This window comes from Rhinatrema bivittatum, chromosome 1, assembly GCF_901001135.1.
Source record: "Rhinatrema bivittatum chromosome 1, aRhiBiv1.1, whole genome shotgun sequence".
Lineage (NCBI taxonomy): Eukaryota > Metazoa > Chordata > Amphibia > Gymnophiona > Rhinatrematidae > Rhinatrema > Rhinatrema bivittatum.
In genome coordinates, this window is record NC_042615.1 from 699,946,999 (window position 1) to 699,969,741 (window position 22,743).

Below are 22,743 nucleotides of genomic sequence, written 5' to 3' on the forward strand. Positions count from 1 at the left end.
TTACCTTTCTCCATTGGGAAAATTTACCATTTAGAACTACTCTCTGTTTTCTATCTTTTAATCAGTTTCCAGTCACTATAGGTCACTGCCCCCTATCCCATGACTTTTTAATTTCTTTCAAGTCTCTTATGAGGGACTTTGTCAAATGCTCCAGTTACACCATATCAACTGGCTCACCTTTATCCACATATTTATACCCTGAAAAAAATGTAGCAGGTTGGTGAGTCAAGAAGACTTCCCTTGGTTAAATCTATGTTGGCTTTGTCTCATTAAACTATGCTTATCTATATGTTCAGCAATTTTGTTCTTTATGATTGTGCCATACAAAATGGTAGAAACTGACATCAGACTCACTGGTCTATAGTTTCCTGGATCATCCCTTGACTCCTTTTTAAAAATTAGCATTACATTGGCAACCTTCCAGTCCTCAGGTACCATAGACAATTTATAAATTACTAACATCAGGTCTGCAATTTCATTTTTCAGATCTTTCAGCATTCTGGGATATATATACTATCTGGCTCAGGTGATTTGTTACTCTTTAGTTTGTCAGTTTGCCTTATTATATCTTCCAAGTACACTGAGATTTGTTTTAGTTCTGCTAAATCATCATCAGGGGCGGATTGTGGGAAAATAGTGGCCCGGGAATTTTTCTCTATACTGGCCCATGGGGATCCAATTACACACAATTTGGTGAGTCGCCAAATACAGAATAAAGGGACCATAAAATATACACAGAAATGCACAGACAAACTGAACTGGAAATCACAACAAGTTAGACTGTATATAATGCAGCAATGAAAAAACAGAAAATACCATCATTCCTCATAAAACATCAGAACAATAAAATCAAGAACTATAAAACATGAATCACAATAGGAAAATCATACTAAAATATATATTTCAAAACTGCTGATAAATAGAACCTCCAGTAATTTAACTCAGGGAAATTTTCAAAAATTTGTATATAACACCAATAAAATATTTCAAAAACAGCAGACATCAAATAATATTCAATAATTAAAACTAATAAGGATAGAAAAAAATTCCTGGTTCTCCTGAGATGGTCATGAATTAGTTGTTCTCTAGCACACATCACCCTCATATGCTCACTCATGCATACACACAGTCTCCCTCTCTCACTGATGTGCTTGCTTGCTCTGACACAGATGCTTACTGATACACATGCTCTCACTCATAGCCTTATGCATGCTTTCACACACATGCTGACTCATTCACTCTCCCTCACACACATGCTCACTGACACACTCGCCCTGTCTCACTCACACATGTTCAGTGGCACACAAACTCTGACTCATCCGTCCAATCATGCTCATACACATACTCAGAATTATAAACACTCACACATGCTGTCATTCTCTCCCTTGCACACATGCTCACTGACACACTTGCACTCTTAATGCTCACACATGCTGACATACATACCCTCACCCCTCACTGCCTCATACATTCCTGTTGCTTTCTAAGGTTTCAGATTCATATAGTGGTAGATTTTAAAAGGGTTACGCGCATAACTTATGCACGAAACCCTTTGAAAACTCCCTGCGTGCTCCGAGCCTATTTTGCATAGGCTCGGAGGCACGCGCAAGCCCCAGGACACGCGTAAGTCCCAGGGCTTTGCTAGGGGGGTGTGTCGGGGGGCATGGGGGGGGGGGGGCGGCGTGACGTTCAGGGCGTTCCAGGGGGCGTGTCAGGGGCGTGGTGCCGGCCCGGGGGCGTTTCAGGGGCGTGGCCGAAGCCTCCGAAATCGCTCCCAGGCCGGGGAATTGAGCGGCGGCCGAGCCTCCAGGCAGGCGCACGAGTTATGCTTGCCTGAAGCAGGCATAACTTTCACAATAAAGGTAGGGGGGTGTAGATGGGGCTGGGGGGGTGGGTTAGGTAGGGGAAGGGGGGGAAGGTGGGGGGAGGCTGAAGCGCCTATACAGTATCCTGGGTGCGCTGGTACCTGTCATTTCAAATGTCATTTCAAATGACATTTGAAATGACAGGTACCAGGAAGTGGATCCCAACTTTAACCAAAAGGAAACCTAAAAACCTAAAATCCCCTCCTCCCGAAGCAAGGCAGGCGAAAAGCGACTCGACACGTAAAGTATTGTGAATAAGTGTAACCAAAGTAAACTTACTTTCTCTTTCTTTCAGCCCTCTCTGCCCTCCTCCGGAGGCGCGCACTGCGGCTTCCCTGCCTCCCGGGGGCAGCCGGCGGCGAAAGCGGCTTCCAGCGGCCCCTGCCGGTGAAGATGGACGAATGCATGCCCGTAGTGCACGGGCGCTCAAGCCAGCGAAAGCACATGATCGGGCGTGCGTGACGTCACGGCGTACGTTCATATGCTTCGCTGGCTGGAGCGCCCAAATTGACGGGCCCCCAAGTCAGCGAAAGCGTATGAACGTACGCCGTGACATCACGCACGCCCGTTCATGTGCTTTCGCTGGCTTGGGGGCCCGTCAATTTGGGCGCTCAAGCCAGCGAAGCGCATGACGTCACGGCGTACGTTCATACGCTTTTGCTGACTTGGGGGCCTGTCAATTTGGGCGCTCAAGCCAGCGAAGCGTATGAACGTATGCCGTGACGTCACGCACGCCCGTTCATGTGCTTTCGCTGGCTTGAGCGCCTGTGCACTACGGGCCTGCGTTCGTCCATCTTCGCCGGCGGGAGCCGCTGGAAGCCGCTTTCACCGCCGGCTGCCCCCGGGAGGCAGGGGAGCCGCGGTGCGCGCCTCTGGAGGAGGGCAGAGAGGGCTGAAAGAAAGAAAAAGTAAGTTTACTTTGGTTACACTTATTCACAATACTTTACATGTCGAGTCGCTTTTCGCCCTGCGCCTTGCTTCGGGAGGAGGGGATTTTAGGTTTTTAGGTTTTCTTTTGGTTATAGTTGCTTCGGAAGGAGGGGAGAGAGGACTGGGGTTGCCCCGGAGACCGGCACCCATGGACGCAGCCAGGGCAGGTGAGCGGGGGCTGGGGGAAAGTTTGCCGCCTACCCTTACCCCTGCCTCTAACGCAGGGGTAAGGGTAGGCAGTAAATTAGCAGGTTAAACGCACGGCAAAACTGCAGGTTTAAAAAGCGATAATCGGGGCGCGCGTCACTGTATGGGAGGGAATAGCTAATCCGATCGTTTACATCTCATATGCATGCCGCGGGCGGAAAGGGTTATCCATTGATTTAAAGAAGCGGTAAGGATGGGTTAAAAGGGATAGTGAATCGCAGGTTGGACTAACGCGGCCAAATTGTGAGTAGAAAGCGGGTTAGAAGCAGGGTAACCGCGGCCGCACTTTACTGTATTGGCCTGTATGGTATCTCCATTGGAGATCTACAAAGCGGAAACTTGGTCATCACTGCATTTTCTAAGCATTACTGCTTGGATTTCAGGGCCAGAGAGAAAACCGATTTTGCTTCAGTGGTTCTGTGTGAGGCTTCGGCTGAGTCCTGCCCTATCTGGAAATAGCTTGGGTATAGTAGCATGCGGTCAGGGCCTTCAAGGGATTCAGTGAATCCCCAGTCCCAGCCCTCAACCATTTTTTTTTTCAGCCACAGTGCCGCTTGTGGCTTGTCCATAGGAGGAACAATATTAATTATTTATTTATTTATTTATTTATTTATTTAATGATTTTATATACCGGCGTTCGTGAAACATCACAACGGTTTTCATAATTTAAGCATAGAATAAAAGGAAAATAATATAATGCAGTAAATATATAAAAAATTAAAAGACAAAAATAAAACAAAGCAATGGCCTAAAATTGAAACGGACAATAAAATAGCAATATAAATAAGGAAACTAAAATCTAAAAGTGAATAAAACAGACACAGCTAGAAAGTCATCGATCCTGAATTATCATTAAAAAGAAAGCTTGAATCAAAGGAATATAAATTATGTTGCATCCTGATAGGCCTTCGAAAATAAAAATTTTTAGAAAGGAGGTAAAAATATGGTTAAGTCAGGTTGGAGACGTACCTCTATGGGTAATGAGTTCCAAGTTTTGGGGCCTGCCAATGATAGTTCACGTTCTCTTACTAGACAAAAGTGAGCAGATTGTACGGAAGGAATGAACAGAAAACCTTTCTTGGCTGAGCAAAGATTGCATTGTGGAGTGTGAAGTCGAATTGCTGCATTGAGCCAGTCATTTTGTTCTCCATATATAACTTTGTGCAGGATGCATAAAAGTTTATACTATTCGATAGTTAATCGGTAACCAATGCAGAGATATAAGGATTGGAGTAAAATGGGCATGCTTTTTGGTGCCTGTAAGGATTCTAGCTGCAGTGTTTTGTAGGCTTTGTAATGGACGAATGGTGGAGGTGGGTAAACCAAGCAAGAGTGAGGTACAATAATCAATATTAGCAAAGATGAGTACTTGCAAGACCATTCTGAAATCGGATTGGCATAGAAGCGGTTTTAATTTTTTTAAGGTTTGGATTTTGTGATAACCTTCTTTTATTTTACCTGAACTGTGTTTTTTGAAGTTAAGCTCTGAATCAATGATTACACCAAGGTTGCGAGCATGAGAAACAGGAATTAATGTAGTAAGTTGATCTTCGATGTTTAATATGAGTTTCATGTGAGTTAATACCTGTATCCAGCAACCCGTCCCCTGCGTGCATACCAGGGAGGTGAGGGTGAGGGGCTGCCAGGCCAATAAGAAAGCAGTGGCACGCACGATGGAGCAAGGCAAACCTGAGATGCAGGAAGGGATCCTCACAGCGACGGGTCAATCAATATGGCAACAGCAGCAGATGCAGTTTTCGTTTTCACAAGAAGTTGCAGAGCTGCACAAAACGAGGCAGACGGCAGGGCCTTGCTTCAGCGAATTGGCTCGAGGTGAGGTCCTGCCTTCCACCTCATGTGAAAAGCAGAGGGCAAGTGCAGAATAGTCAGGAGCTGCTGACAGAGACAGCTTGAAGTTGCACCTGCTTGTGGCCCTGTGCAGAGAGAGCTGGAGGACTGGACGGAGGACTCAGAGGTAGGATATTTGGCGGGAGAATATAAGTGCTGCTGGTTGGACTCAGCTGGCCAATGTACTATTATTATTCCAGTGGCAGCATTTGAGTGTTAGTGAGTCTGAGAGAGTATGGGAGGCCTCCCATACATACCTGGGAACTTTTGAGTTGTGGTCACACTGAGATTGCTGTTGATTAGTAGATGGGGTGGGGATGAGGGAATGGAATAATATGTATCAGCTTTCTCTCTTCCACTCTCTTGCCACCTAGATTACTCTCTGCCAACCCCCACTGTTTCTCTCTCCTTCTTCCACCCACCACTATCACCTGTCCCTCCTTCAGAGATTATCCTTGCATACTTCTCCTTCCTCTCTCCCTGACCCCAGCACCCTCTTTGCTCCCACCCCCTAAGTTACAGCTCCATGACTTATGCAACCTCACTCTACCCTTAGCTGTGTGAGTCTCAAGTCCCAGAATCACAGCTGCAGACTGAGTGTGGTGTGTGTTGCAGCCCCTCTCCAGTTTCTCCCCACATGCTGCTTGCAATGTCTCTTGTTCTCTGTAGGTTTACTGAAGAAGGGAAGTGGCTGAGCTGTATACAGAGAGAGCCCTGAGATTTCTAGTGTTTCCCCTGAGACCCTGTAAACTCCCTGAGTCTCAGGGGAAACACTCTCTGAGTGTTTTCAGCTATGCTCCCATACTCTCTCAGACTCTCGCTGACCTTAACCCAGGAGGGGGGACTGGCAAAGTGGTAGCAAGACTGCTGGGGATGGGTGTGGGAGGGGAGAGGGGGCTGGGGAGTAAGACTGAGAGGTGTGGGAGGGGAGAGGGGGCTGGGGCTGGGGAGTAAGACTTCTGGGGATGGGTGTGGGAGGGGAGAAGGGCTGGGGAGTAAGACTGGGAGGTATGGGAGGGGAGAGGGGGCTGGGGAGTAAGACTGCTGGGGATGGGTGTGGAGAGAGGGAGCTGGGGAGTAAGACTGCTGGGGATGGGTGTGGGAGGGGAGAGGGAGCTGGGGAGTAAGACTGCTGGGGATGGGTGTGGAGAGAGGGAGCTGGGGAGTAAGACTGCTGGGGATGGGTGTGGGAGGGGAGAGGGGGCTGGGGAGTAAGACTGCTGGGGATGGGTGTGGGAGGGGAGAGGGGGCTGAGGAGTAAGACTGGGAGGTGTGGGAGGGGAGAGGGGGCTGGGGGCTGGGGAGTAAGACTTCTGGGGATGGGTGTGGGAGGGGAGAAGGGCTGGGGAGTAAGACTGGGAGGTGTGGGAGGGGAGAGGGGGCTGGGGAGTAAGACTGCTGGGGATGGGTGTGGGAAGGGAGAGGGGCTGGGGAGTAAGACTGCTGGGGATGGGTGTGGGAGGGGAGAGGGGGCTGGGGAGTAAGACTGCTGGGGATGTGTGTGGGAAGGGAGAGGGGGCTGGGGAGTAAGACTGCTGGGGATGGGTGTGGGAGGGGAGAGGGGGCTGGGGAGTAAGACTGCTGGGGATGGGTGTGGGAGGGGAGAGGGGGCTGGGGAGTAAAACTGCTGGGGATGGGTGTGGGAGGGGAGAGGGGGCTGGGGAGTAAGACTGCTGGAGATGGGTGTGGGAAGGGAGAGGGGGGCAGGGGAGTAAGACTGCTGGGGATGGGTGTGGGAGGGGAGAGGGGGCTGGGGAGTAAAACTGCTGGGGATGGGTGTGGGAGGGGAGAGGGGGCTGGGGAGTAAGACTGCTGGAGATGGGTGTGGGAAGGGAGAGGGGGGCAGGGGAGTAAGACTGCTGGGGATGTGTGTGGGAAGGGAGAGGGGGCTGGGGAGTAAGACTGCTGGGGATGGGTGTGGGAGGGGAGAGGGGGCTGGGGAGTAAGACTGCTGGGGATGGGTGTGGGAAGGGAGAGGGAGCTGGGGAGTAAGACTGGGAGGTGTGGGATGGGAGAGGGGGCTGGGGAGTAAGACTGCTGGGGATGGGTGTGGGAAGGGAGAGGGAGCTGGGGAGTAAGACTGCTGGGGATGGGTGTGGGAAGGGAGAGGGAGCTGGGGAGTAAGACTGCTGGGGATGGGTGTGGGAAGGGAGAGGGAGCTGGGGAGTAAGACTGCTGGGGATGGGTGTGGGAAGGGAGAGGGAGCTGGGGAGTAAGACTGCTGGGGATGGGTGTGAGAGGGGAGAGGGGGCTGGGGAGTAAGACTGGGAGGTGTGGGATGGGAGAGGGGGCTGGGTAGTAAGACTGCTGGGGATGGGTGTAGGAGGGCAGAGGGGGCTGGGGAGTAAGACTGCTGGGGATGGGTGTGGGAGGGGAAAGGGGGCTGGGGAATAAGACTGCTGGGTGTGGGAGGGGAGAGGAGGCTGGGGAGTAAGACTGCTGGGAATGGGTGTGGGAAGGGAGAGGGGGGCTGGGGAGTAAGACTGCTGGGGATGGGTGTGGGAGGGGAGAGGGGGCTGGGGAGTAAGACTGCTGGGTGTGGGAGGGGAGAGGAGGCTGGGGAGTAAGACTGCTGGGGATGGGTGTGGGAAGAGAGAGGGGGCTGGGGAGTAAGACTGCCGGGGGATGGGTGTGGGAGGGGAGAGGGGGCTGGGGAGTAAGACTGCTGGGGATGGGTGTGGGAAGAGAGAGGGGGCTGGGGAGTAAGACTGGGAGGTGTGGGAGGGGAGAGTGGGTTGAGGGACTGCTGCTGGGGACTTGAGGAGGTGACAGAGTATGCACTCTTGCTGCTCTTGGTTCTGTTTCTCTGAGAAGGTAAGTAGGAAGAATTTGATTTCACTGTTATTTTTGGAAATGTCTATCTCTGAATATTTCTATTGTGTACAGTACAGGAAAAATGTATTTTTTTATTTCTCTGTTTTTACACTCCTGACAGAGTCTGACATTTTGGGTTTTCCAGTTAAGATTTGTCTCACTGTTTCTATTTCTAATTTGTATTCAGATTTGTATTTGGTGAGGGTTAATCGGTGTTTTGCATCTGGGGAGACCTTGTTATTCACACCCTCATTTATTCATTTGTTAACTTGTTTTATTTGTTCAATGTAAAGCGCCATGCCTGGCGTTTGTTTGTGTTACACTGTAAACCGTTGTGATATCCTGGATGAATGTCGGTATATAAAAATTTTAAATAAATAAATAAATAAATAGGTAAGGTATTCTGCTATTCTGTAGTTTCTGTGAAAGGATCTGTGGCAGTCAAACTTGTTTTGTTTTCCAATCTGCACCTTCTAGTAGTACAGCTCTAGGCGCTTCGAGGGATAGTTTTTATTTGTAAAGTGATTTAAAAATGCCAATAAATAAATGTGTGAGCCTGAGAGATAGCATGTGTGTCAGTGAGTATGTATGTGAGAATGAATGTGCGCATTAGAGTTTGTGTGTGTGTGTTTATATTTTTAATGGTATCTCTATTTTGTATTTGGCAAAGGTCTGTGTTTTGTATGTATAACAGAGATGAGGTATTCTGCTAGCGAGTAATTTCTGCGTAGGGTTCTATATCAGCCTGGCTTGTTCTGTTTTTCTAATAGGACGTGTACTGGTGTTTTAAGGCTTGTTGTAATATTTAAAGTGTTGGTTGTTCTTAGGTAGGCTCGAGTACTGTTGGTTAGTGCTGTTTTGGTTTGGGTGGTTTTCTACATTGTAATTATAATTCAGTTTACCTAATGCTTTCCGAGGGCCAAGGCCTTTTTACTTTTTTTGCAAGTTTTCTGGTTGACACCACAGCAGTGCATATAAATATAATTACAGTTGTTGTAAGTGATATTTTTCTCAGAAGGCAGTATTGTGAATGTTGGGGTTTTTTTTCATGTAAATTGTTATTAGGAAAGGGGCTTGGATGGAGCTAGGGGAAGAGGAGATCTAGGATGGTGTTGGGATGAGGGAAGGAAAGGATTTTTTTTTGTAGGGGATTAAAGAATTACATTATAAATGAAACTAATGAAGGCTAAATATTATTTTGTGTTGCTTCTTTCATTTTCAAAACAATACAGTACTGACATCTTTCCAGATTTATGCCTCAGACACATTACCAGAAAAATCTCACTTTTTGGCCTTAAGCCTCACTTATTGGGACATTAAATCTCACTTTTTGAGATGGAGTGGGGTGGACAGTTCAAGTTAAGCAATTAGGCCAGGAAGGGGTGGCAGGGGAGGGAAAATTGATTATGCCAGGGAGGGGTGGGGGAGGCAGAAGGAAAGGAATGTGATTATGCCAGGATAGGGGCAAGGGAAGTGGATGTGCATGTACAGAATCCCCTGCTTAGAATGTCACCGCATGCCAATGGATGCGTAGGAAAGTGAAATTATTTTTTACCTAATTTCCTTTCCTTTAGTCTAGTCAGGCCAGTCCAGGACCTTCCTTGAGCTGCTTGGTGTTAATGATTGTGGTTTCTTGGTTATTTGTTTTCTGGTCATTCTTTCATTATATTTTTAGCAGACTGAAAAAGAGGATTTATCCCAACAAAACGTATTTCACTTGGATCATAATAAATTTCAACAGCTCCCCATGCATAATTGTTGTGTTTGGTTGTAAACACAGTGGTCTGTCTTTGAAAATTCAAGACTGTATTATCCACTTTGTTTGAATTTCTAGTCCTCCTCCATGCTATTAATCATTCTTTTTGTGTACTACAGTGGATCTGCTCAAACTTTACTGATTGTCTGACATGCACATTTTTTCACTGAAGTCTCCTGGTGAGAAGAGAGGAGGGAAGGGTGGATTTCTCCTTGTCACTGTCAACAGAGTGAGAGCTTCCTGCTAAGTCACAGGTCATACTGTAGCAGTTATTTGGAATTCCAGGGTCAGGAACTCCCGTTTCTGGCTGTGTCACTACCCGAGTAGCAGTTGTTTGAACTTCTGGTGATGTCATTCAAAAGCAGACAGGTTCATTAATTCTGTTGTAAAGCAACAGGTCCATTTCTGATTATTTTGTATGGGAGCGTGTTTGGTGGTCAGGTTGGTGCATGGTGGTTTAGTTGAACTTCCAATTATGTCATCAAAAAACAGTCAGGTGCCATTGTGACCTCATCAAAAGCATTTGGGGCCATTTCTGATTACATCATGGGGGGCATGGTTTGGGGTGGGCTGGGGTGTGGTTTGGAGCAGGGTCAGGGGGTAGGGCATGAGTGGGGCTACACATTCACTTCTATGGGATTTGGTGAATGAACAGAGCTATGGGTGGGTCATGGGCATGACCTAGACCAGAAGTGAATGCTAATTGGATGAAAGCATCTTTATCTTACTTGTCAATCGGATTGACAAATGGTGTACCCATTCTACTATTCACAGAGTGCATTGACAGTATTTATTTTGGATTTTATCTCAGTATGGTTTTCGGGATACCTTTCTTTAATGGGTGAAGCTCCTTTATTCTTGGCTTCAAACAAGAATGATTATAAATTGACAAGCTTCTGCTCCTTTTGACTTATAAATTGGTACCAGACAGGGATGTCCACTATCCCCATTACTGTAGATATTGTCTATCAATTCATTAGCAGTCAAAATCAGACTTCTTTCACATATTCAGAGCCTTAAATTGGGTAAAACTAAACATAAGATATGCTCATTTGCCGATTACTTTATTCGCTGATAACCCACTTATTTCTCTAAATATAATTTTGAATGTTTTTGAGGATTTGGGGAAATTTGCAGGACTTAAATTAAACCATAATAAATGTGAAGCTACACCAACTCACTAAAATCTCAGTAAGAGTGGCCATCAGAATTTCCACTATGCTGAACCACTTCTCAGATTAAATATTTTGTCATGTAGATAACTTAAGCCTAAGTATTGTTGTACAAATTAAAAATTACCATGTTTATAGATAGCATGCAGGAACAACTTACAGCCTGTTCAGCCCTGCCATTAGTTTTATTTGGCAGATGTGCCTTGTTCAAAATGATGCTTCTATTCAAATTGTTTTACAAGTAACAGATACTGACATGTTGGCCTACAAATAAAGATGTTAAGGGGTTATGCTGTATGGTAATTCACTTTATCTGGAAATCTAGAGTTGCTAGGATTGGACAGAAAGTGCTAATGAGAACTGAAAAGTAGAGAGGATTCAAAATGCCAGATTTATTTTTTTTTTTTAATGCAAATGCACATCGATTGGGAATAGGGATCAGATAAATTCAATTTTTGTATACCTGATTTGGCTGAAACCAATGCTGCACCTTTCACAATCATGGCAGTTGTCATATGAAAGATCTTTTTTAATACCTAATTATATAAATACTTTACAATTAAACCCATCCTTATGCCTGGAGATTTCTCTGTAAATGATGGGGCTAGTAGGGTTTGGCTTTGATGGCTGAACATCATGGTAAGGCAAGCTGAGCAGGCTTGATGATGCTGGAACAACATACCAGTATAGGGCGAGTTGGTACAGGACAGGCAGTGCCAGAACAGGTGCTAGGCAGGCTGCACTGCAACAGAAACTGGTCAGGCTCAGCTGGACTGGATAGTTACTGGGCCGAGGCTTGGGTGTAGTGTGACCAGCGAGGAGGTATTTGGCTAGGCTATAGGTGAGGAAAGACTGCACAGCAGGCTGAATCTTGGCATGGACTGGATAATAGGCAAACCATGAGAGATAGCTTTAGTGCTTATGATTAACATAATAAAGAGAAACATTACTAGAAATATCTGGATCTGGTTTTTGTCTCTCAACATCAGGTCAGGGGTTGTGTGCTAGGAACATGAAATTGCCAAGAGTTCAAGGCAATTTCCACACTAGGCTTCTTATGTTGGATGAATGTTTTATCTAAAGGGTATTTTAAATTTACATGAATTGCTATATGGATGGCTAATCTCTTACTGTTTTGGATCATAGCTTCTCCTCCTCCTACACCATTATGATATCAGGAAATGGCTGATGGAATGCAACTCAAATGATTAGATGTTCTTTATGAGAAGAGACAAGTGGCTGAAGATTATTTAAGAGCATGGGTAGAGTTTTATAAAATACTTCCTATTTCTACTAGTGGCAGGCTAAATATTTCTAAATATCATATAAAGCTTGAATCATTATGATATCTTGATCTGGAACAGAATCAGTACTATACTGTTCCAGAACCCATTTGTTATCCATGATGACAGTAAACAGGGCGAGTCTGTCGCAGACTACCTTAGTCGCGCATGTGAATACTGAGCAGCCATTACCTAGACGGGTTATGGCTTATTCCACTGTGGCCTGAGCAGTGCCATAACTGAATCGATTATTGTCTCCCATTGAGTTTTGCCAAGCTGCGATGTGATTCTCCCTTATATACTTTTCCAGGTATTGCAGAGCCAGGAGGATACAGCCTTTGAGCAGGTGGTGTGGGTTAGACCAAGGGCAGCCAAGGATTATCCTGTCTGAATGCTAAGAAATGAGCAATTACTTACCTGATAATTTCCTTTTCTTTAAAGGACAGATTAATCCACCTTCCCACCCTTGGCTACCAGTCTGTGGTTCTAATGTTCTCCTGAGTGGCTACGTTTCTGGGGATGACTGGTGTCAGTTTCAGTCCCTAATTTAGTAATGTTACACGCTTTGTCAGAGCTGCAAACATTTTTTCAAATCTAATTTTTGCAAAACAGAAAATAATTTTAACTTTGTTGAATTTTGGCTCCTGTCTTTTCTTATAGGTATAGTAGCATGTGAGCATGATTGTTGCCTAGGAGCGTGAGAGTCTGCATGCATGTGCAAGGTAGAGTTGCTTACCTGTAACAGGTGTTCTCCTAGGACAGCTCCCCATCTGCGGTGGTGCACCATCATGGCTAGGCATTTTGTGAAGACTCATGGGGCAGACGCGAGCCCGAACAGCAACACTCAGTACTGAAAGCGCTATTTTCCCACCATAGATTAGAGATAATTCCTGTGACCAAGGAGGATCTCACTATGGGTGTGTGTCTTTCAGGTCGAGGGAACATAGCTTTTTTGCAAGAGGGGGATCAAGATGCCCAGGGAAACCATCTCAAACTTTTTCCTCTCTTAGAAACTTGATCCAGGACCTCAGGTCTAGGATGGGATGGAGTCCTCCTGTTCTCTTTGGAATCAGGAAGTACCTGGAGTAGAATCCCCACCCTCTTCACCCTGGTGGTATGGGCTCGACTGCCATGGCTAAGAGGGAGGAAAGCTCCATTTGTAGCAGCTTCTGAGATGCTACCAGCCCCCAAGATGGGCACAAAGAACAATTGCATAGGACACCAAATAAGTTTAATTGGTACCCCTGGCAGATGATGGATAAAACTCACCAGGCCGAGGTTACATTGGGCCACCAGTTTACAAAGAACCGCAGCCTGCCCCCGACTGGAGGGTCCCTCATCCTGAGTATAGGTAACTGGCTTATGCTCCCTATCGTCCAGTCAAAACCCCATCCCTGGAGTTGATGGAGGAGGCAGCTGGGGACTTGGAGGCTCTCTGCTACCTGGAACAGCCACAGAAGCTCTAATGGTGTGTACGAGAACAAGGAGACAGGATAGTACTCGCTCTGGTGAAAGAAAGACTTCCTGGCGCCTGCCTCAATGGCCTCCTGGATGAGAACAACAGGGCCAGAGTGCTGGCAGAGAGCTGTTGGAGGGTTTGATGGTGGTCCTGGAGTTGGGCCACAGCATCCTTCATTCTATCTCTGGAGAGATCCGCTCCCTGTGGTCTGAGATCCAAGGCCTGCAGCCATGCCAGGCTGCAGGCATCGCTTCCCACTGCAGAGACTCTTGATGCCATTTTGAAAATATCATAAGTCACACGGACCTAGTGTTTTCCACATTCCAGACCCTTGTGCACCGACATTAGGGTGTTTTGCTTCTGTTGAGGCAGCTGCTCAGCCACATCTTGCAACTGCTTCCAGCTGTCCCGCAAGTATTGGTCCATATAGAGCTGGTAGGCAGCGATGTGGACAATAAGCAAGCAGAGTTGCTTACCTGTAACAGGTGTTCTCATAGGACACCTCACATATGGGTGACTTCATCAGGATGGAGCCCAATCATGGAACACTTTTGTCAAAGTTTCTAGAACTTTGACTGGCACCTACTGGGCATGCCCAGCAATGCACCGACCCTGCATCCAGCAGGGGTCCCCCTTCAGTCTCATCTTATAATAAAAAGTACGTGCGAAAAATAAAATAAGAAAACGTAAACAAACCCAACTCCGGGGGGTGGCGGGCGGGTTTCGTAAGCACTAACATCCTGCTGTCCTGTGAGAACACCTGTTACAGGTAAGCAACTCTGCTTTCTCACAGGACAAGCAGGATGGTAGTCCTCACATATGGGTGAGTACCGAGCTGAGGATGCCCGAGCAATGCACCAAATGCACCCAAAGATGTGCAACAGGCACAACAGGGGTGGAAATTTGGTTAGGAGGGCATCCTGAACAGGTCGGTGGAAGGATGTTGAGAACTTAAACTGAAAACAAGTTGCGTAGAATAGACTGGCCAAAGATTGAATCTTGCCTGCCAGCCTTATCTAAGCAATAATAGGCTGCAAAGGTTTGGAGAGAACTCCAGGTAGCAGCCTTACAAATATCAGCAAGCGGCACTGAACAGAAGTGCGCTACTGATGTCGCCTTGGCCCTGACAGAGTGTGCCTTCACATGGTCTTGCAGCGGAATGCCTGCTTGCTGGTAACAAAAAGAAATGCAGTCTGCCAACGAGGAGGAGAGGGTCTGTTTTCCCATAGGATTCCCCAAGTTGATGGCATCAAAAGAAACAAACAATTGGGTGGACTTTCTATGGGCTGAAGTGCGCTCCAGATAGAAGCGTAGAGCACGTTTACAGTCCAAGGAATGCAGAGCCTGGTCTCCTGGGTTTGAATGGGGCCTGGGAAAGAAAGTAGGTAGGATAATAGATTGATTAAAATGAAATTCTGATACTACCTTTGGTAAAAATTTAGGGTGTGCGGAGCACTACCCTGTCATGCAGAATTTTAGTGTGAGGCGGGTAGGTAACTAATGCCTGCAATTCACTAACTCTGTGAGCAGAGGTGATAGCAAGAAGGAATACTACTTTCCATGTGAGATAGCGGAGATCACAGGAGTGGAGAAGCTCAAACGGAGGTTTCATGAGATGCCCCAAAACTACTTTAAGGTCCCAAGCAGGGGCCGGAGGGCGCAGTGGAGGTTTTAAGCGGAGCAAATCTCTCATAAAGCGTGTTACTAAGGGTTGTGTTGAAATAGGAACATCCCCCCACGCCCTTATGAAACATGGCTACCACGGTGACATGCACCCTGATGGAGGAAGTTTTCCGGCCTGACTCCGACAGGTGCCAGAGATAGTCCAGAAACTTTGCCGTGGAACAAGTGATGGGGGTCTAAGGACATGGAAGTGCACCAGACCGTAAACCTCTTCCATATAACAATAAGACCTTCTCATGGAAGGCTTTCGTGAAGCTACCAGGACTCAGGACACCGACTCTGAAAGGTTAAGAGGTTGGAGTATTAACCTTTCAAAATCCAGGCAGTCAGAGATAGGGCCTGGAGGTTGGGGCGGCGCAGGTGTCCGTTGTTCTGAGTTATCAGAAGCGGATCCTTCCCCAGAGGAATGTGCCGGCGTACTGATAAGTCCTGAAGGATTGAGAACCACACCTGGCGTGGCCAGTGAGGGACTATCACAATCATTATGTCCTTGTCCCTCCGTAACTTCACGAGAGTCTTTGATATGAGTGGAAGTGGAGGGTATGCATAGAGGAGACTGCTGGCCTACGAGAGGGCAAAAGCGTCCCTTGGCTGCGAGTGGTGGCTGCAAGTTAGAGAGCAGAAGTTTTCTACTTTGCAGTTGTGCATTGACACAAAGAGGTCTACGTGAGGGTAACCCCAATGTTGGAAAATTGTGTCCGCTACCGTGGGGTTGAGAGACCACACGTGCGGAAGAAACATGCGGCTCAACTTGTCCACCAACACATTGTCCACGCCCAGCAAGTAGGTGGCTGTGAGGTACAGCGAGTGGGAAAGGGCCCACACCCATATCTGTGTAGCTTCCTGACACAGGAGGTAGGAGCCTGTTCCCCCTTGCTTGTTTATGTACCACATCGCCACCTGATTGTCGGTTTGAATCAGGATGGCCTTGTTTGAAAGGCAATCCTGAAAAACCTTGAGGGCATATCTGATCACCTGAAGCTCCAGGAAATGTATCTGGTGTTTGGCTTCCTCTGGAGACCAGATTCCCTGAGTCTGCAGGTCGCCGACATGAGCACCCCACCCTAGGTTGGAGGCATCTGTTGTCAAGGTACTTTGAGGTTCTATAGCCTGAAATGGAAGGCCTTGAGTTAGATTGGAGTATTGCATCCACCAGGCCAGCGCTAGTCAGAGCTGTGTGGTAACATGAACAAGGCTGGACCATTGGTTGACAAGCCTGAACCCTCTGGGATTTTAGGGTCCACTGCATAACTCTCATGGCTAGGCGGGCCATCGGAGTGACATGCACCACAGACACTATGTGATCCAGCAGTATGAGGAAGTGACAAGCAGTTGAGGATACTTGAGTCTGTAAATGATGTGCAAGAGAGGCCAGGGTAAAGCCCGATTCTGAGGGAGGAAGGCTTTCGCCTGTATAATGTTTAGGTTGGCCCCTATAAAAGATAGGGTTTGGGATGGAACTATCTTGGATTTGGGATAGTTGATTAGAAACCCTAGGGAGATCAGGGCATGGAGAGTGAGACGCAATGATGCCAATGCGGCTTGCTGAGTCGGAGCCCTTAATCAACCAATCGTCAAGATAAGGGTAGACATGGACAACATGGACACCCTGACTCCTGAGGAAGGCTGCGACTACCACAAGGCACTTGGTGAATACTCGTGGAGCAGACGTTAGGCCAAAAGGCAGTACATGGTTACTGGAAGTGACGAGGGCCAACCAGAATCGCAGGACTTTGCAATGAGATGGAATAATTGAGATGTGTGTGTATGCATCCTGGAGAGCTAAAGAGCATAGCCAATCTCCTTTTGGTAGAATAGGAAGTAGAGAACCCAAAGTTACCATCTTGAACTTCTCTCTTTGTAGGTACTTGTTTAGGGCGCAAAGGTCCAGAATTGGACGACCACCACCGGACTTTTTTTTGGGATGAGGAAATACCGGGAATAGAACCTCTGCGCCTGTTGGGAGAGGGGCACTGGTTCTACTGCCCGGGATTGAAGGAGGGTTGATAGCTCCTATTCCAGAAGGAGAGAGTGGTTGGACGACCCCCACATCAGCCGAAGTGGGGAGTCCGCCGGTACAGTCAGGAAGTTGAGGTGGTAACTCTGAGTGACTACCGCAAGTACCCACATCGGTGGTGACTGTGTGCCAAATGTTGGTGAAGTCGCATAATTGACCGCCAACCAATACAGATGGAAGAGGAGGTTGGCAGATGCTCTCCAGGGAGGAATCACAACCCTGATGCTGGTCTTGGCTGAGGAGCAGGTTGGGTCTTCTGAGGTCGGGACTGCCTGGCCTGACCTTTTTGATAAGGCTTGGAAGGGCAACCATAGGAAGCTAGAGGATAATACCTTCTTGGTTTGCAGGCTGGTCGTTTAGAGTCTCGCCTGAAAGTCCTCTTGGAGGTGGACGAGAAATCAGCAGGCACTGAAGAAAGTTGACACAACGTTTCATGGTGGTCCTTTAGCTGCGCCACAGTCTCCTGGATTTTGTCTCCAAAGAGATTATCCCCAGCACAGGGCAGGTCAGCCAGCCTGTCCTATACCTCTGGTCTGAGGTCGGAGGATTTCAACCAGGCCCACCTTCTTGCACTAATCCCCGCTGCGGACACCCTAGAGGCAGTGTCAAATGTGTCGTACGCAGCGCGCACCTCATGCTTGCCCGCATCCAGGCCTTTCTGAGCTAGAGCATTAAGCACATCCTGGAATTGGTCAGGTAAAGATTCAGAGAAATCCTGTATCTTCTTAAAACGGCTCCTGTTATACTGGGTCATGTATAAGTGGTAGGAAGCAATGCGAGATATAAGCATTGAGCCATGAAAGATCCATCTACCAAAAGCATCTAGGGATTTTTGTTCCTTTCCTGGAGGTATGAGGTTTGGAACGTTGTGCCTTTTTCTGGGCTGATTCCACAACCAAGGAGTGATGCTCCAGTTGTGATCTTTGAAACCCAGGAGCTGACTGCACAAGACAGGTGGCATCTGTCTTACGGTTGGCAGGTGGTACTGAACCTGGGTGCTCCCAATTTCTCTTTAGAACATCAATTAGGATTTCAAGCATAGGAATTGACATGATTTCCTTAGGAGCATCAAGAAACTTGAGTACTTCCAGCATCTTGTGCCTTGAATGTCTTCTGTCTGAAGCTGAAATGGAATTGTCTCAGACATTTCTTTAATGAAGTTAATAAAGGACAGATCCTCTGGAGGAGAACGCCTCCTCTCTTCAGGAGGAGAGAGCTCTGAGGGCAGATCATCTGTATCCTGGGAAGAATCATCAGTCCAAGGATCATAAGGTTGATTACCAGCTCCCTGAGGATCTTCAGAGGGGAGAAATGGTGTTAATCCCGAAGGGCCAGGCCTAGGCATCGATGGTGGCACAGACAGCATCGGCGACATTTATGGATGAGTCGATGGCAGAATCCCAGACGACGGTATGGGTATCATTGTGTTTCTTCATCTTCTGATGATACCGGTATCGGCATCGAAGGAAGAGGACATACCGGTGTTCTCAGTTCCAGCTGTGGGAGGGCACCGAGCAACGAATCCAGTCTACCCTGTAGCAGTGCGAACGCCATGGGAATCTGATCGGTGACCGGCTCAGGCACAGGTATCGGCGTCGATGGAGGCTGGAAGCCCTGCAGTGCTTTACTGATGGCCTCTTGGATCATCCGATCCAATTCCTCGCGAAAGCCTGGGGCGTGGAACCCTGGCACCGGAGTAGGAGGCAGCACTGGCATAGCCGAAGGGGTCCACTGGTGAAAGTGGAATCGCGGCTCTCTGCACAGATGAAGGTGGGGAATACCTCTGTGAACTGGTCACAGAGGAGGATGGGGCCTTCTCCGGATGGGATTTCTTTGTTGGTGGCTCTGTCGATGCTGATGCCAAGGGCTTGCCTGGTTCAGCGGACAGCCTTCTGATGCCAGTGTCGACACTTTTCACTATGTTCTCCTTGGTCCTTCTCCTGAAGCGAGGAGGAAGAAGTCGACACCTTAGGAGTAGTCTAAGCCAGTCGAGCAGCACCGGTGTCTCGTTGCTGGTGAGAGGTCGATGGCACTGGCTCAGATGAAGTTGAAGCAGGCAATGGAGTCGGGAGTTTTGAATGAAAAAGAAACTCCATCTTCTCTAAACGGGCTTTACGACCCTTTGGCATCATTTGGGCACATTTGGTGCAAGTTACAGTATCATGGTCGGACCCCAAGCACAATACACAACTCTAACGAAAACCTGACGCCATGGCTTCGACAAAAATTTAGCTGCGGTGTGGTCGATGGCCAGTAGGCCCAGAAGGGAAACTCGACAGGAATCGACCGCAAACGAGGGTAAAGCCTTACCTTTCGACCGCAGAGTACAGATATTGATGGGGACCCCTATGGGGTAGAATTTTTTGAAAATTTTTAAAGAAGTTCCATGAGGAAAATTCCTGTCAGGAATCTCAAGAGAGCTCCTTAACCCGGGTGGCTACTGCTGCGTGGGAAAAAGAGAGACTGAAGGGGGACCTCTGCTGGATGCAGGGCATGCCCAGTAGGTGCCAGCCAAAGTTCTAGAAACTTTGACAAAAGAGTTCCATGATTGTGCTCCATCCTGATGATGTCACACATATGTGAGGACTACGATCCTGCTTGTCCTGTGAGAATGGGGTCTTGGAAACCTTCCTCCCAAGAACATCCAATGCTCTATTGTTCTTCTCCGGGGAAGGGGGGGGGGGGGGTCCCCGAGCAGTGAGATCAAGAGTGCTTGGCTCTCTTGAGGGCAATTTTGACCACCACCGACTAGTGGGACAGCTGATGCTTATCGAATCCAGCAGCTTTCTGGACAAGGTAAACTCCTTCTGCCTTTCTATACATGGGAAGCACTGTGAGAGAGAGTTCTCACATCCTCAGCAGTAACGGTGTAAGGATCTCATGTACCAGGACCTTAGGAGGCTCCACAACCTGAAGAACCTCATGCATTTTGTGCCTGGCACCTTCTTCAGTTAAAAGCTGGAATGGGATGGCCTCTAACATCACCCTGATGAACCCTGTGAAGGTCAAGTCCTCAGGTGGGGAACCTTCTTAACTCCCCTTGAGGAGAAGGGGAGTGAAGGAGGTCGTAGGGTCCCTCATTCTCACTGTATGCTATAGGGGATGGGGCCCTAGGTGCTTGGCAGATGTCCAGAGGTGCAGGCACTGATAGAACTGGAGGGGGGACTCCCGGCCTTGGTGTCTCCGCTGGCCTTGGCAGAGCTTCCTGCATGGAGGAACCAGTAATGACCACCTTATCAGTAGGGGGGAAGCCTCAGTGCCTCGCTGGGCACTGATGCTATCCTGGGAACCAATGCCAGCTGGGTCAGTAAAACTATGTTGAGCACCCTGAGCTTCTCCAGAAGTGATACGAGCATGGGCGGCATCAGCTTGGGTGCCTTGAGACCAAAGCCTAGCAGTACCCACTCCACTGTTAGCTGGACTCAACGCTCCAGCTCCTCCTTAATCATTGCTGATGCCAACACCAAATGGAAGGAAGGAGTGGTGGCCAGATCTTCCTCGGTCCATAAGGGGGAATCAGCGACTGGCCCTAGGACCGGTGGAGACCATCACAGATCCTGGGCATCAATGGGAGGTTTGGCACTCCTCGCCACGGGGTCAAGGCAAAATCCAGTGCATTCCTGTGCCCTGCATCATGCAGTAGCTGTGACCAGCACCAGTGCTTCTTAGTTTTCCCCATGATGCATGGCCCAGTCTTTCAGCGGTGCAGAGGTCGAGCATAATGAACCAGACGTCCTTGGCCCAGAGGAGATTGACAATGGCCAGTCTCCAGTGCCCCTATCCATCAGCGTCTTCGATGGAACAGATGGTCCCACCGATGTCCATGGCGTGGTGTTTATTGGTGCAGCTTCAAGGTCCTCCGATGCCAATGTTACCGATGCTTCAGACTTCTTCGACCCGAAGAGGTTGTCCATCTTGTTGAGTCGAAATAGACATCCCTTGGGGGTCATTTGGGTGCACAAGTGGCAACCCCAGATGTCATGTGATGCACCCAGGCAGAAGATACAAACCTCATGAAGATTGGTGATCGACATGGCCCTTGGGCACTGGGTGCATCAGTGGAAGCCAGACGTGGCCATGACAGTGTGAAACAAATGGAAAAATTACGGAACGATGGCAGCAGGCGTTGAAGAACGGGCACAGAGGCACTGCCACTGGGGGGGGGGGGGGGGAACAATCGTGAAAGGAAACTTACCCGAATGCTGAAAATCCTGACTGGGGACACTACAGAAGGTATAGAGAGGGACCTGGTGACAGACTTTTGAAGGGAGACAGTGAAAAAAATGCAAAAAACATTTTCCATAAGGCAAAAAGCCAAAAGTTTAGAGCTCAATCCAACCGCAATGCTGACAGCTCCACGCAAAAAGACTGAAGAGGGACCCCATATGGACGCATGTTATAGAACATGCTGAGCGTACCTATAAAGTTTCTAGAAACTTTGACATAAGTTTTCCACATCAGACTCCATCTGATGATGTCACCCATGTGTATTCAGGGTAGAGAGGCAAATAAAAACTGCATATTGAGATGGGTAAGTAACTGTTTGTAGGAAATATAAGCTGGCTTCGCTTCCTGTACACTACAAATATTTTGAATGTTTCAAAAGGCAATGAATAGCACCCCCATCGCTTCGTTTACAACTGCTGTTTGCAAACTAGAAGCCCAAACCTCTGGGCGTGAATCCACCCTTACATGAGTGACTCGTGCTAGTTCCATTTCCGCCATCAGCCGATGCTGAAAAGTAGAGATAGGAGTAACTGTATTGCTAAAAATATTTTACTTGTATAAACAAATATTTTTTAATGAATAGCCATCCACAAAAGTGTTTCCTGTGAAGAAATAATTGTGGGGTTAACTTTTAAAAGCTATTAAGTGGTTAAAGCAGGGTTTCCCAAACCTATCCTGGGGACCCCATAGCCAGTAGGGTTTTCAGGATATCCACAATGAACATGCATGAGATAAATTTGCATATACTGAGTCTCCATGGTATACAAGTTTATCTCATGCACATTAATTGTGGCTATCCTGAAAACCCAATAGGCTGTGGTGTCTCCAGGACAGCTTTAGGAAGCCCTGAGATAAAGTCAAAGTTTCTAAGATAAGGACCGGAGTTGGCTGCCCCTAAGAGCCACAAACAGGCCAGGATTTCAGGATATCCACAATGAATATGCATGAGATATATTTGTATACAGTGAAGGCAGTGCATACAAATCTTTTTCATGCATATTCATTGTGGATATCCCAAAATCCTGTCCTATATTTGGCCATCTGTATTCTAAGACAATGAGCATGGAGAGTCTTGGGGTTCCATTCCCGAGTTTAATATGCATGTTCCTATGTATGCAAACACTAGTGAATAAATCAGGTGGTCTACATTCATCATGGGTTTGAAGAACTTTTGATCATGATATATTTTATAAACCAGCGTTTCCCAATCCTCTCCTGGAGACACACCTAATAAGTCAGGTTTTCAGAATTGTGACAATGATGGGGAGATATGATAGAAGTCTAACTTAATGAGTGGAGTATTCAAAGAGTACAAAGACTGGGGCACTCATAATGAAGTTACTAGGCAACACATTTAAAACTAATGATTAAGCTCTGGAATTAAATTGCCAGAGGATATGGTGAAAGCTATTAGTATAGCTGCATTTAAAAAAAGATTTGGGCAAGTTCCTGGAGGAAAAGTCCATAAATCATTAAGGTGTA